The following is a 13,538-nucleotide window of genomic DNA, read 5'->3' on the forward strand; positions in this document are numbered from 1 at the left end:
CTTGATCTCCTGAACATGGATGATGTATTGAACTTGGATTGAGACACTTTTTCTACTCTTTGATCTTAATCCTAGTACCATCTTCACAAAATAATACGCTGCTATTCTTGGTAGCTATTCTCTGTCACTCTAAATGATGAAACCTAAACATAGAACAAAAATTAGAGAAAAATGAGATGTTCTCAAACATTCCAAACACATTTATCTAAAATAGTAACAAAGGAACATACAATACATGATGCCAAAAATGACCAAACCAAAATAAATTATGAAGCCAATGCACAATGCATTCCTAGTTAAGATATATTCGTTAACGCCCCAAACACAAACAAAAGGTATAGTGAGACTAATTCTAATTCTTCTTCTGTTTCTTTATTATTAATAAATGAAAGCTCAAATAGAACATTGACATCAATGAAATTTAAGGTAAGAGACAAAAGCTACCGAGTGGAATGAATGATGGAAGAAAGAAGGAACCAGGTATCCAGATTCTAGAGAAAACAGCTAAATGCATGCAAATTGTAACAGAAAAGCATAAACCAACACTTGAAAACTTGACAAAGGCCAACTCAGCATTAAGCAAAGAAAACAATTGTGGGAAAATTAAATAAAGATTAAAAAAGCAGCCATCAATTAACAAACCAATTAATTAATATTGTGTTTGTATTAGCTTCATGGTGATAAGTAATTAATTAAAACAACAAATAGTTGCTTCTACTTTGTCATGGTATTGCCATGATTTTGTGGGGGTAGAATTGATTCTTGGGTGTTATACAAACACACTATAAGTCTACCAACAAGCTAAAGAATGCTAACCAAGGCCCAAGCAATGTTAAGTTCCTGGTAAAACTACAATTAGAGTAACACTAACACTAGAGCTATAGCCATCTTAGACAAGGCATTAATAGTCATGTACCAAATCTATCTAATAAACCCAATCATTTATCAATTATAACAAGCAATAGATAAAATATCAGAATGGGCTCATATATTGTAGCAAACTATGAAAAGCTGAAAGGCTTAAATTAACCATAAAAGTAAGAATATAGTTGATCGTCTAAAGTAAAATGCAACTAACCCAAATTAGAAGAGCCAATCAATACATGGAACACCTGCAATCCATCATATTTACATTTCATTAGAAGCTAATACACTAAAACCCTCAAAAAAATTATATATTTGTAAAATTCAAAGATAGAAGTAGCATATTCTTATGTGCAATGTTATACAAATGCTAACTGCATACCAATATCCCTCTCCAAATGCTAATTACATAGCATTATACATTCATCTTTAAGATTCTCACACACACATACACCAACCCCTTCTTTAAAAAAACAGAGGATGTGAAAATAATAAAGGAACAAAAAAGGGGGAAAGCATAAAGCTCATGGAGAATCAACAATGAAATAAAGTTAAGAGGAGAAAATTATACAGTTTTAGAAAAAATAAAGAACTGAACTAAAACCAAAACCCATCACCCAAACACCCCAATCGAAGAAAAAACGGGGAGAATCGATGAACTCACCGGAATAGTTGAGAACTTTAGACAACAAATTAATGAACCTGCAAATTAGGAAGAAACCCTCGAAAGAGAGAAAAAGGAGTGCGAAGAAGAGACAACAAATTAAGAAGGGATTTCTAGGGATTTTGTATAATGAACCTGCAATGCAACTATGCAAAGAACTCAAAAGAGTGCAGTGCACCGCGTAAAACGGTAGAAGATGTCGCTAGGAGCTGGAGGCTGGAGCACGAGTTTGGAGCAGTTGGTACTTGGTAGAAAAGAAACTGGTTTGGTTAAAATGGTTTTTTAAAGGGTATGATCCGAACCGTTTTAAATAAAGTAGTTTGGTTAATTGGTTTTTTTAAACCAGTTCGGTTCGGATAATTTATATTTGGATCGGTTATTTTCTGGATCGGTTCGGTTTAATTTTAAACAATTCGGTTCGGTTCGGTTTTTTTGCACACCCCTAACTCCCATTGTAAAAAAGTAATTCACTAACTTATTATCCTAAAGGGGTATTTATATAATATATTTTAATTTAAAATTAATATTTAATTAGATATTAATTTATGCGTCTTAACTATTCTATAATTTGATTGCTCTATTAGCATTATATTGACCATAATTTTTCTTATTTCTTTATGATATGAATTTTATTAAAATTTACAAGTATAAAATAAATAATTAAAAAAAAATAGAAATTAAGCCATGCAAATTCAATTAATAATGTATATGTTTGATCTTTGACCAATTAACCCATTATTCTAACTAATTTAATAATCAATATGATTTTTAAAACTTGTAACGATCTTGATTATGAGAAAACCAAAATTGCAATAATTATAAATATATTAGTTATACATAATAAATATTTAGGTTCGTTCATAAAATATTTGTTAAGGGAGAAAAACTATCTAATTCAACATCCAATAAGTTATCACATGAAAAGGTAAAACAAGAAGTATCAACTAATGAATTTAATTTTTTTAATAAAAAATAAAAAATACTTTTAATTATCTTTATACGATCCCAATTATTAAATATGGGAAACTAGTAGAGATTGGAGATTGAATGTGAATCGTGGTTTGTTTATTTATTTTTTTGGAAAATTGAATTTTTCATGAACTTAATATTTGAATGAACTAGAATTTAGACGAAGTCAAAAGAATTGAAAGTTTTTTTCTCCTCACATTAAAATGGCGTAAACTTTATTTATTTATCGTCTCATTTTAAGTCTTGATTCATAGACTATTGCCCTTCCAAATTAGGCTGAGTTGACCTGATACCACTTTATTTTTTTCCCTCTCTTAATAATAGAATTAGATATACACTCTTTAATTATTTCTAAATAAGCATTTTCAAGAAAAAAAAAAGTGAATAATGTATAATAGACATTTCACTATCAGTTAAAAAATTTAAGATAAAGAGAATTTGTATTTGTACAATTTTTCTTTATACCAATGAGAATAAAATAAAAACAGAATACAAACAAGTATAGCATAAAAATAGTTGATATGGAGAGAGAAAAATATGATAAAACTATAAAAATATTATAAAAATATATTATGCAAATAATATAAAATTAAAATAAATATTTCAATTTTTTCTTAAATAGAAAAAATACCAAATACATACATACATACACACATAAATAGATACGTATACACATATATTCTTTTATATTGTTGTTTTCACAGATAAATCTTAAAAAATAATCAATATTTAGTAAGATTTTCACAATAACTAATTAAGAAGGAGATCTAAATAATTATCATTTATAACCTTAACATATTATAATAATTAAATATACGAATAACATTCAAAAACAACTATTATTAATAACTTTATTATTATTATCATTATCATCATTATTATTTTAAAATATTTAATATTTTAATAAGATCTTCATAATAATAAAATAAGAAGAAGATCTGAATGATTATTGTTAATAATTTTATTTATAATTTTAATAAAAATATTTAGTATATTAGTAATATCTTTATAAAAATTATTTGGTACAGGATCAAATAATGATTTTAAGTTTTTCCAATTTTTATTAGAAAATATTTAATATTTTTTTATAAGATCTTTATAATGATAAAATAGAAAGAGTATCTAAATGATTGTTACTAAAATTTAAGCTTTTATAACAGCTGCATAGAAAGAAACTCTAAATAACTATCACTACTAACACTAAGGTTTCGTAATAATTATTTAGATATTTTTCCTATTTTATTATTTTAAAAATATTATATATATATATATATATATATATATATATATATAGATAATAAATCATATTAATTAAAGGAACATTTTCAACCAATTAATTTCTACTTATAAAATAAGAAATTTTAACTAAATTCATATACTCAGTTAAATTAACTATTTGAGGTCGAAGTTAGTTTTCATTAAAGAAGTTTTATTGGAAAAACAATTTATTTTAATGGAACTTATGCCATTTTTCATATATTTGTATGTATAAAATTAAGCACTTGTCGTGATAAAAAAAAAAAAACCTTAATTATACTTATTCAATAAGCATCCAACATGACGTTCAATGATTGAACAAAGAAGTGAGTGAGAAACAAAATGTACATAGGCTAAATTGTCACAAAAAAAAAATAGTAATTAATGAAAATAAAATAAAGAGTATAAAAATACGAGGTTAAAAGAAATTAGTAGAGGGGTGTTACATGATTATGATTCATCATGATTAATTAACAAGTAAACAAGAGATGACAGAGTAGAAAACGTTTTACTTTAAAATATAGTAAATAAATACAAAACTTAACAACTAAATAAATTCAGCATTAAGTTCGTGAAGGTAATAATATAAGAGAAGAAACATAATAATAAAATTTATTACGTGAAGGCAATAATGATAAGCCCACATTTTTACATGTTTCTGATATGTGCACTAAAATAATTATCATGTAATGATATATATTTTATAGTAATATAATATTTATTATTAAAATTATTTTTATTTATATAAGTATTTTTAATATAATATATATTAGTATATTGTTAAAATATGTAAATATAAGTTATAATAATATAAAATATATATTATTGAATTTCATTTAAAATTAATACTAAAGTAAATTGTTTGTTTAGTAGGTAATTTGAATAGTTAATTTAAATTATTCCTAACTAATATCTTGTAAATATGAGATTATTTTTAGTGTCACAATATAATTTTATTTCGCCGTTTAAAAAAAATTAAATTATATAAAATTATATGTTAAATAAATTTATATTTATATATTATTTTTATAATAATACTTTTTTTAATGTTGTTATCTAACTTTTTTTTTTTTTTTTTAAGTTGTAAAGTAAAGAATAGAGCAATATCAATATAATAATGGATGAACAAAAGGATAAGAATGTTCCCTCAAACCTTATAACGGGATCACGTAACAAGAAATTTATGGGTCAGGCTCTTTGTGCTACTAAAAATCATCCAAACGCAATATTTTTTAAATCTTTTAATAAAACATCATTTTCTGTCACCTTCCTTTTTTTTTTATATATATATTTTTATATTTTTTTAATAGTTGTCATTTATATATTTGATTTTTAATTGTCTAGATGAAATTGAACGTTGAAATTTTCTCTTTTTACTTTGATTTTACTATGAACAATTAAAAATTTTCATATATATTATCGTAGTAAAATAACTGATGTAAAAAGTCATTACTTTTCACATCATTGATATTACAATAGTTCTTTAATCAATGTAGAATTTCTTTTTTAATTAATGAAATAAACTCCTGATGTATTAGTAGTGTTTATATTGATGTAGATAAAAAAAAAAATATATTCTCATTTCACGTCAACAATGATAACTAAGATGGTTCCGATTAGCTAGCATGGATCATGGATCACTATGTGAATATTAAGTAATTAAACTACATTCTCCAAGTCAATATTGAAATCCATGCTACCTCATTTTTCATGTATTTTTATGTAGCTCCATCGTTCATTTTCATCAAAGCAACACTTTTATGAAATCTCCTTATGGATAATATTTAGCTTTGAATTTCGAGATGACAAAGCATTGGAGACAAAAACTTTTATCCTTACTTTCTTAACATGACCAAATTAAAGGCAAATAGATTTCGAAATTTCGTACCACCATTTTCCTTCTCAATCACATATTTTGTGCGAAGTTAAGAAATTTATTCTTCTTGAACCTCGCCTACCAGAACCCAACCAATAAAATGGCACCATCTTTTGTAATTCATCCCTAAGGGATTGAGGGTTTGAAACACGTTGATACAATATGTAGAGACTTGAATCACGAATTTTAAAAGGACATCTATACCAATCATTGAAAGAGTTTTACCCTTCCAAGGTCTAATTTACTGATACACCCTATACTTAATAAAATTATAGATAGATTTTTTTGTTTCTATCAACCATAAAAAGAGATCTAAAATAGTCCTCTCTTTCTATGCCTTCTCTAACAGCAAGAGTTGAACGAAGCCAGACTTAATTTGATATTCTGCTCCACATTCATGCTATAAGTTACTTCAGAATTTTACAAATTAATCAACTGACTGACCTAATGTCGCAACATAATCATCTAGTATGTTTCTATACTTATAATCTCATCCTCTTGTGCAATGAAAAACTAGAAGCCAACATCTACAAAGAGCAAGTGAGAAATAATAAGAACTCCCTTCACACCTTCACTCCATGGAAGAAAACTCGTCCCTTATGATATATAGAAAAACATTACATGAATGATATAACTCTAAAATTAATATATAACTAGTCCCTTAATATATATATCGTGTTTAGAGGAAAAAATAAATAGTATATATATACATATATATCGTGTTTAGAGGAAAAAATAAATAGTTTGCATGCATTCATGTTCCTGCTTTCTTCCCATGAAAATGGGTAAAAATTTTCATACACTTAATTAAGTTTCATTTCAATCATTTATAATCACTGTTATACAAAATCTTGTTTGAGTTTAATGATACATCCGTTTGGTATTTAGATACTAAAACATTTATTGTTTGACTTCAATAATGATAAATTGGAATATTTCCAAATTCTTGATATATTAGTTAACATGGATCATGGATCACTAAGGGAATTATGAAACTGCATTCAAAAGGTTAATCTTAAGACAAATTCTATCCCCAGTTTTTATGCATTTTCAGATAGCTCATTCTTTCTTTTGCATCAACTCCGTAGAATAAAAATGGATACATGGCTACGTGTCATATGATTAAAGCGCGCCAAAACAGGATCAATGACAAAAGGAAAAAAATTAAGAATTTCCACCTTTTTTCTAAAATTTTTTTTTTGGAAAAACCCTGCTTATAAGATTGGCCCGATGATGTCTTTTTTATTAACAGAATACGAGGAATATATTTTTCTCTTTTTCATTTTTGTAATTAAGTAATGAAATAAAATAAAAAAAAATAGTTTGTAATAATCATTTCATTATCGATATCAGTTTGTTTTTAACATTCCATGTCACTATCCGTTGAGGGAATTATGTTTGAATACTTTTATATAAATATTGACAGAAAGAGAAAATAAATGTGTTATATATATAAAATGGTTGAATGATGTAGAGAGAAAAAAATTGTAATAAATATTTTAAAAATATATTGTACGAATGATATAACTAAAGTAAATATCATAAATTCTATATTACAGGAAAAGTTGCACATGAAATGCCAATGTTGATGGCAAAACAACCAAGTATCCATCCCTGTAAGCTCAAAAAATTCCTACACAATTGAGAAAGATACGGTCACAAGTTTCAAAATCAGCGCCATAAAAGTTTCACAAGAAAAAAATAAAATAATATATATATATATATATATATTGATAATTAAAATTTTAAATTAGAATAAAACACGATTTCAAAAGACAGATCCCATATAAGACTAAAGTTAACATCCAATCCTTTTAATAATTTTTAACAAGATTATAAATCACCTATATTATTCTCTGTTCAAGTTGGCATAAAAAAATATAAAATATAAGAGAAACTAAATTCAATCCTAAGTTCCACCTTATGAAGAATGTTAACTAGTATGTTGAAACAATACTGAATCTAATCCATTAGTTTGCAGTTTTTTTTATGCATTATATGCCACAGTATAAAAAAATTGGAGAGGGGCTGGATTTATTAATCCAAATTATCTTACACCAAGGAAAAATTTGGTTGTTGGAATTCAAGAACAAAATTGCATATTTGAAGGTGAGAAGACCCAAATTTGTAGTGCTCCAAACTATGTGGTCTTGTTCAGGGAAGTTAGGGACAATAGTCTTTGCAACTTCAACAAGAGTTGGATATTGGATACCAAGATAGAGGCAATGAACCAAAAATGATTAACAATAAAATCACCTAATATAGCATGGAGAAATTTATCCAAGGCTGGAGGAATAATAGTATTATACGACTAATATTATAAGAATATAATATCTTTATAAAATATCATAAAAATATATTATACGAATAATATAACTCTAAAATAAATATCATGAATTTTTTATTGTATGAAAAGTTGCACATATTTTGTATATATCATGTTTAGAGGGAAAACATATGGATAATTTGCATGCATTTAAAATGCATAAAGGTCCAAATTTTCTGCCGTAAAGAGGGAAAAACTCAAATTTTACACATTTCATTAGTTCTCATTTCAATTGTAATCATTTATAACCACTGGTATTATTAAATACAAAATTTCTTTTTTTTTTTACTTCAATAATGATAAGGGAGTAATTAGATTACTTATAATTTTTGAGTACGTACTTTGCGACACACCTTTTATTCCAAAATGTTTATTTAATGTATTTACGTAAGTGTGAGATTTCAAATTATTTAAAACAATATACTTTTTTTTCTTCAGATAAACGGTTTACATGACACTTGAAAATCTTACAAACGGTTTAAAAATAGTTTATTATAAAAGAATTTAATTATCAAAAAATGTAAATTAAGATAAAATAGACTCTGAAAAACAACCTTTACAAAAGTCTCAAACTTTAAAACTAAATATACACAAACATTTTTAATATGAAAAAATAAAATTAAAATAAAGATAATATAATCTTCCTCATATATCTCGAGGTCACATCTATTAGAGTATAAATTGAAACACATAAAAGGAAGTCTAAGTTTTATCTCTCACACAATTATCAACGTCAACTTGAATCTCACTTGAAATTGACATTTAGCCAAACAAAACAAAGAATAGAAAGGAAGTGAAAATACATTTTACATTCCTTGGTATGAAATGAAAGGTTGTAGTATTTAAACATACATCAAATATATATTTACACATAATATAAGGCTAAATTTGAATTTCACACTCAATAATACATACTTTTCAAGATCACATCAATGTAGACTATTATGTTATGTATGCATGTGGTATCAATTTAACGAAAGCCAAATTCTAGACTTGGCCTCTAAGAGGTAGTTTAGAAGTACATGAAAATTCAATGAATGATAGTACTATGGGTATATTTTGTCTCACTCTCAACTATAGTTGAATATCCAATTGGGTTCAATCAAGGTTTTGTAGTCGTGCATGGATACTTCTTTCTCAACATGTTGATGAAGAGATTATAGCTAGTAAAACTCTCCAAGGTCATAATAGATGATCATAATAAAGATATCCCTAATTGAATTTCATCACCAAACCTCCAACAAAATAATGCATGAAATGTGTGGCTCAAACATTTTCACAACACATCACAACTCATGACACTTTGCTAAGTCTCAAACTTAATCTTGAACACATTTTGCTTAGTCTCAAACTTAATCTTGAACACATTTTGCTTAGTCTCAAACTTAATCTTATAAGATGGATATTCCCTAAGCTTAGTCTTTCACAAATCACGTGTCACAAATATTCATTATTCTCAAGGTCTCATATTCTCTTTCTCCATGCTTCAATTATATATGTCAAAACATCATAAAACCTCTCATTATTTGTTATATAAACCCCCATGCACATAATAGCTCACAGGGATGTCTGACACTATATTCACACATCCATCGCGACCATATTATAGCTAAGAACAATCATGTTAGGCAAGCATGTGTGTACTTCCTACTAAGCACGGATGCGCCTTGTTCCTCACTTTTTTGCTTGTTTTTTGAGCACTAATATGCTTCTCTTAAAGAAATGATCATTTTCAATTTCTTCCCCCCTTTGTGCCACAACCATGTAACCCTAAACTCTAAACCCTAGCACAAGCATACTCAATTTGAGAATGGTTTCTTTAATTACAACACAATCACACTTCTTTCAAGCACGTATGTGTTCCTTTCATAATAGTCGTATTTCTACCTAACACAGTCATGCTCTCGATCAAAATATAAATTTCCAAAGTTGTGAATCCCTATTTTGTGAGTCATGTTTTACAAGTTTCATTTAACATTTCTTAAGCTATGAATTATTAAGGTTTGATACATTTTAAAGCCCTAAAATTAGTCCAATACACATTATATAACTTAGTTGGAATAGACCTAATCAAAAGTCTAGCACCACAGTAATCCTAATAAAACACATAAATTGGGCGCATAAACTCTAAGTCAAATAAATTCAATCAATATGCATAACTAAAACATTAGATACATAGTTTATTCTAGCATTTTTTCAAGGTGTTCATAACCCTTTCCAAAAATTAACATGTAATCAAAGACCTATAAAGATTTAGGAATCACTTTGCTACCCATAAGTTCAAGACATATTGCATGGCAAGACAATTTCACTCTCCCTTACCTCAATAAAATGGTCTCTGATGCATAGAATAGAATCTAAAACTCAAAGTTCTTTTCTTTAGATCCCTTTGGTGCCTTTTTTGGATGTTTTCCCCAAATAGCAACAAGAACCCTTGAAACTCTCTCACATGCATTTAGTCTCACTTTTGTGTTTCTGGCTACAAAGTGATAAATTAGGCTTTTAGAATCTAAAACTTACTACCTAAGTAGTAAGTTAACACTGAGGCAAATAACTCACGTTTTATTAATTTGATTAAAAAAAACCTTAATTTATTTTAAAATTTTAATTAATTAAATAATTTAAGTTATTAAAATAAATCTTATATTATAATTATTATTTTAATTTTTAAAAACACGATTTTACATCCTTGATTATAACTAGCAATAAAGATCATGGATTCATGGGTCACGAAGTGAATATTTTTTAAACAGCATTCCCAAGGTCAAGCTTTAGACCTATGCTATATCCCATTTCTCATGCATTATTCATGTTGGTCATTATTTCTTTTCCCATCAAATCCATAGAATACAAATGGATGCATTACATATTTTCCTTATGAAATCAAAATAAGTTTTGCAATCATTAATTAATGATTTGGTTGTTTGATTTTATCATCGATTAATCGTTAGGTTCTACATGAAATTAATTGAAGTGTTGTAGAGAGAAATTAAAAATGATAAAATTTGCCTTAAGTTTCATTTAAATTAATTTTTTCATAAACAGATATAAGAAAAAAAACAAAAAATAAAATAAATGGAATTTCTTTCATAAGCTAATTAAAATTAATTTATGCATTTAAAGTTCAACTTAATTTGCAAGAAATTAAATGAGAAATTTTATAAAAAAAATAAACACATAAGTTGATATCTTAAATTATATAAAAAAAAAATTAATTCAATTTAGCTTATTATTTTATTCTCTGTAAATGTTCATAGAATTTTTCTTAATAACCTAAACCTGATATTAGTTTAAACTCAAATCATAGTGGCTAGAGATGAAAAATGAAATAGCACAAATACTTGTAGCAGCTCTTTGTCAGCCACCCAACATATAATACAAGTATATATTTAGAGGATATTAGCAAACTTTATATATATTGACGGATATCTACAGATGTAAACATTTTTTAATATATATATATATATATATATATATAATTGAAATTAAATATAATTTTTAAAATAAGTCTAAAGTAAATAATTTTATGATATATATTTGTATTAAAAATAAATAATTTAAAAAATTATACATATATTAAAAACAAATAAGAATAATTTATTTTATATAAGATTATCAACTTTAATTTTAGAGTACAATGTTTCTCCATAATAAGCTAGTATCCATTAATTTATCAACTTTTAATACATAAGGAGTTTTACTCACTAATAAAACTCAAAGTATTTGAAAAGTTGATTAACATAAATAATAAAGAATTTGGTCGAAGTTTTTATCTTATAATATGGGTTTGGTTTAATATTTTTTGAAATTATTAAAATCTTATTTGATAAACATAATTTCTATAAAAAAATTTGAATAGTTCAAACTGAGCGCTTAATGTAATTTAAACTACTCACAAAAAATGGATAATAATATTTGATCAAATAGTTATTAACATATTATTGATTTTCTGTCTAATAGTCATGAGATGTCATCCTCTCTCTACCATATTAATAATAAAAACAATCATAAATATTTGATATAATTTTTTTTCAATTCCTAACCGTGACTCGCTTGAAATTGCAGTACTTTCTGTTATAAAAAAGAAAACTCTTTCATATATATATATATATATATATATATATATGTAAAATATTTTGTTGGGGTAATTTTCTTTGAAATATCAAATTTGAAAAAGAATAAAAAATGATATATTTCTTTAAGATTTTTTTTTATTTTAAACTTTAAATTTAAAATAACTTAAAAAATGAGTGTTAACCAATTTAGTTCCAATATATAATTATTGGGATATTTTTTTAAAAATTTTAAAAAATTATTATAAAATAATTAACCTTTAAAAATCATTTTATAGGAAAAAGATAAAAAAAATTCTTAAAAAAGTAAAAAAGTAATTGTTTATTCTAAAATAAAAAACTGGACAAACACATTAAAAACACAAAAAAAACAACTTTTTTATTTTATTAAAAATATACTTTTTTAAGAAATAAGTCCAATCAAATGGACCCTTTGTCGTATGTGGTCAAACTCTTTTAATAATACTTAAAAATATTTGATATTATAAAATAGATAATAGTTATAGACAAAAGGTGAGTCAACATTTACAAAGTTTAATACATAGTTTTTATAATATAAAAAAATCAATATATAAGTTTATTATATATAATATTTTGTGATTGAATATAATATTATTAAATGAATTTAATAGTTATAAAAGTGTAAAATACTTGTATATAGGAAACATTATTGATATGAATTTTCAATTATTTATTATAAAATTTAACAAATTTATTATTTATTATAAATAATATTGTAAAATTATTTTATATTTTTGTTGCATAATAATTTTTTGTATAATATTTATTGATATACGAGTTTTTAATTATTTATTATAAAAATCAACAAATTAATTATTCATTTAAATAATATTAAACTACTGTGCAGAATACATTTTCTTTTATAAAATTTGCAATTATACGAGGTAACATAATATATTTTCTCTTATAAAATTTACATTTATATGAGATGAAAACAAATCTTCTTTAATGCAGGTGGTTTTGTACAAACTGCTGGCGGAAACAGTTGTCTTTTTTTATTTCAGTGGTTTTTAAAAGCACGTTTGGAAATATATATAAATTTTAATTTTATGGTAAAATATTATGTAGATTTTCAAAGGAGTAGTTTGACGTACCGATTAAGTAAATAGAATAAAATTAGAAAGTCTTAACCATAAAAAGCTAAATATTTATTAAATTGATATTAAAAAAATATTTAATACTGCATAATTAATTAAAAGTATTTAATATACATATATTAAATACTTATTAATTAATTCTTTTACAGTAATCATTAGTAAAATTTAATATTATAATTTCACATTTATTATAATTTCATTAATTAGTTTTAATATAATTACAAGACTTTGTAAAGTAATTAAAGACCCGGTTTCCTTCTATTTAATTCTGAAATTTTCACATCAGTGCATTCATATTGACATGTCTATATACATTACAAAGATTGAAATACATGTTTCGTTCTGTTTATTTTAAATTAATAATTATTTATTTTTTTTAAGTCTGTTGATA

At 25.0% G+C, this 13,538-nt stretch overlaps 1 long non-coding RNA gene across 1 annotated transcript; it reads right to left on the reverse strand.

Moving 5' to 3' along the window:
• Position 1: 1 nt before the first annotated feature.
• LOC145958276 (uncharacterized) lies at positions 2-2,030 on the reverse strand. The gene is made up of 3 exons (XR_014433994.1): positions 1,529-2,030; positions 1,079-1,112; positions 2-143 (listed from the first exon to the last, which is right to left on the reverse strand). It is a non-coding gene; the product is annotated as an uncharacterized LOC145958276 (long non-coding RNA).
• Positions 2,031-13,538: the final 11,508 nt, after the last annotated feature.

The sequence above is a fragment of the Cajanus cajan genome, chromosome 1 (genome assembly GCF_000230855.2).
Source record: "Cajanus cajan strain Asha chromosome 1, NIPB_CcT2T_4, whole genome shotgun sequence".
Taxonomy (NCBI): domain Eukaryota; kingdom Viridiplantae; phylum Streptophyta; class Magnoliopsida; order Fabales; family Fabaceae; genus Cajanus; species Cajanus cajan.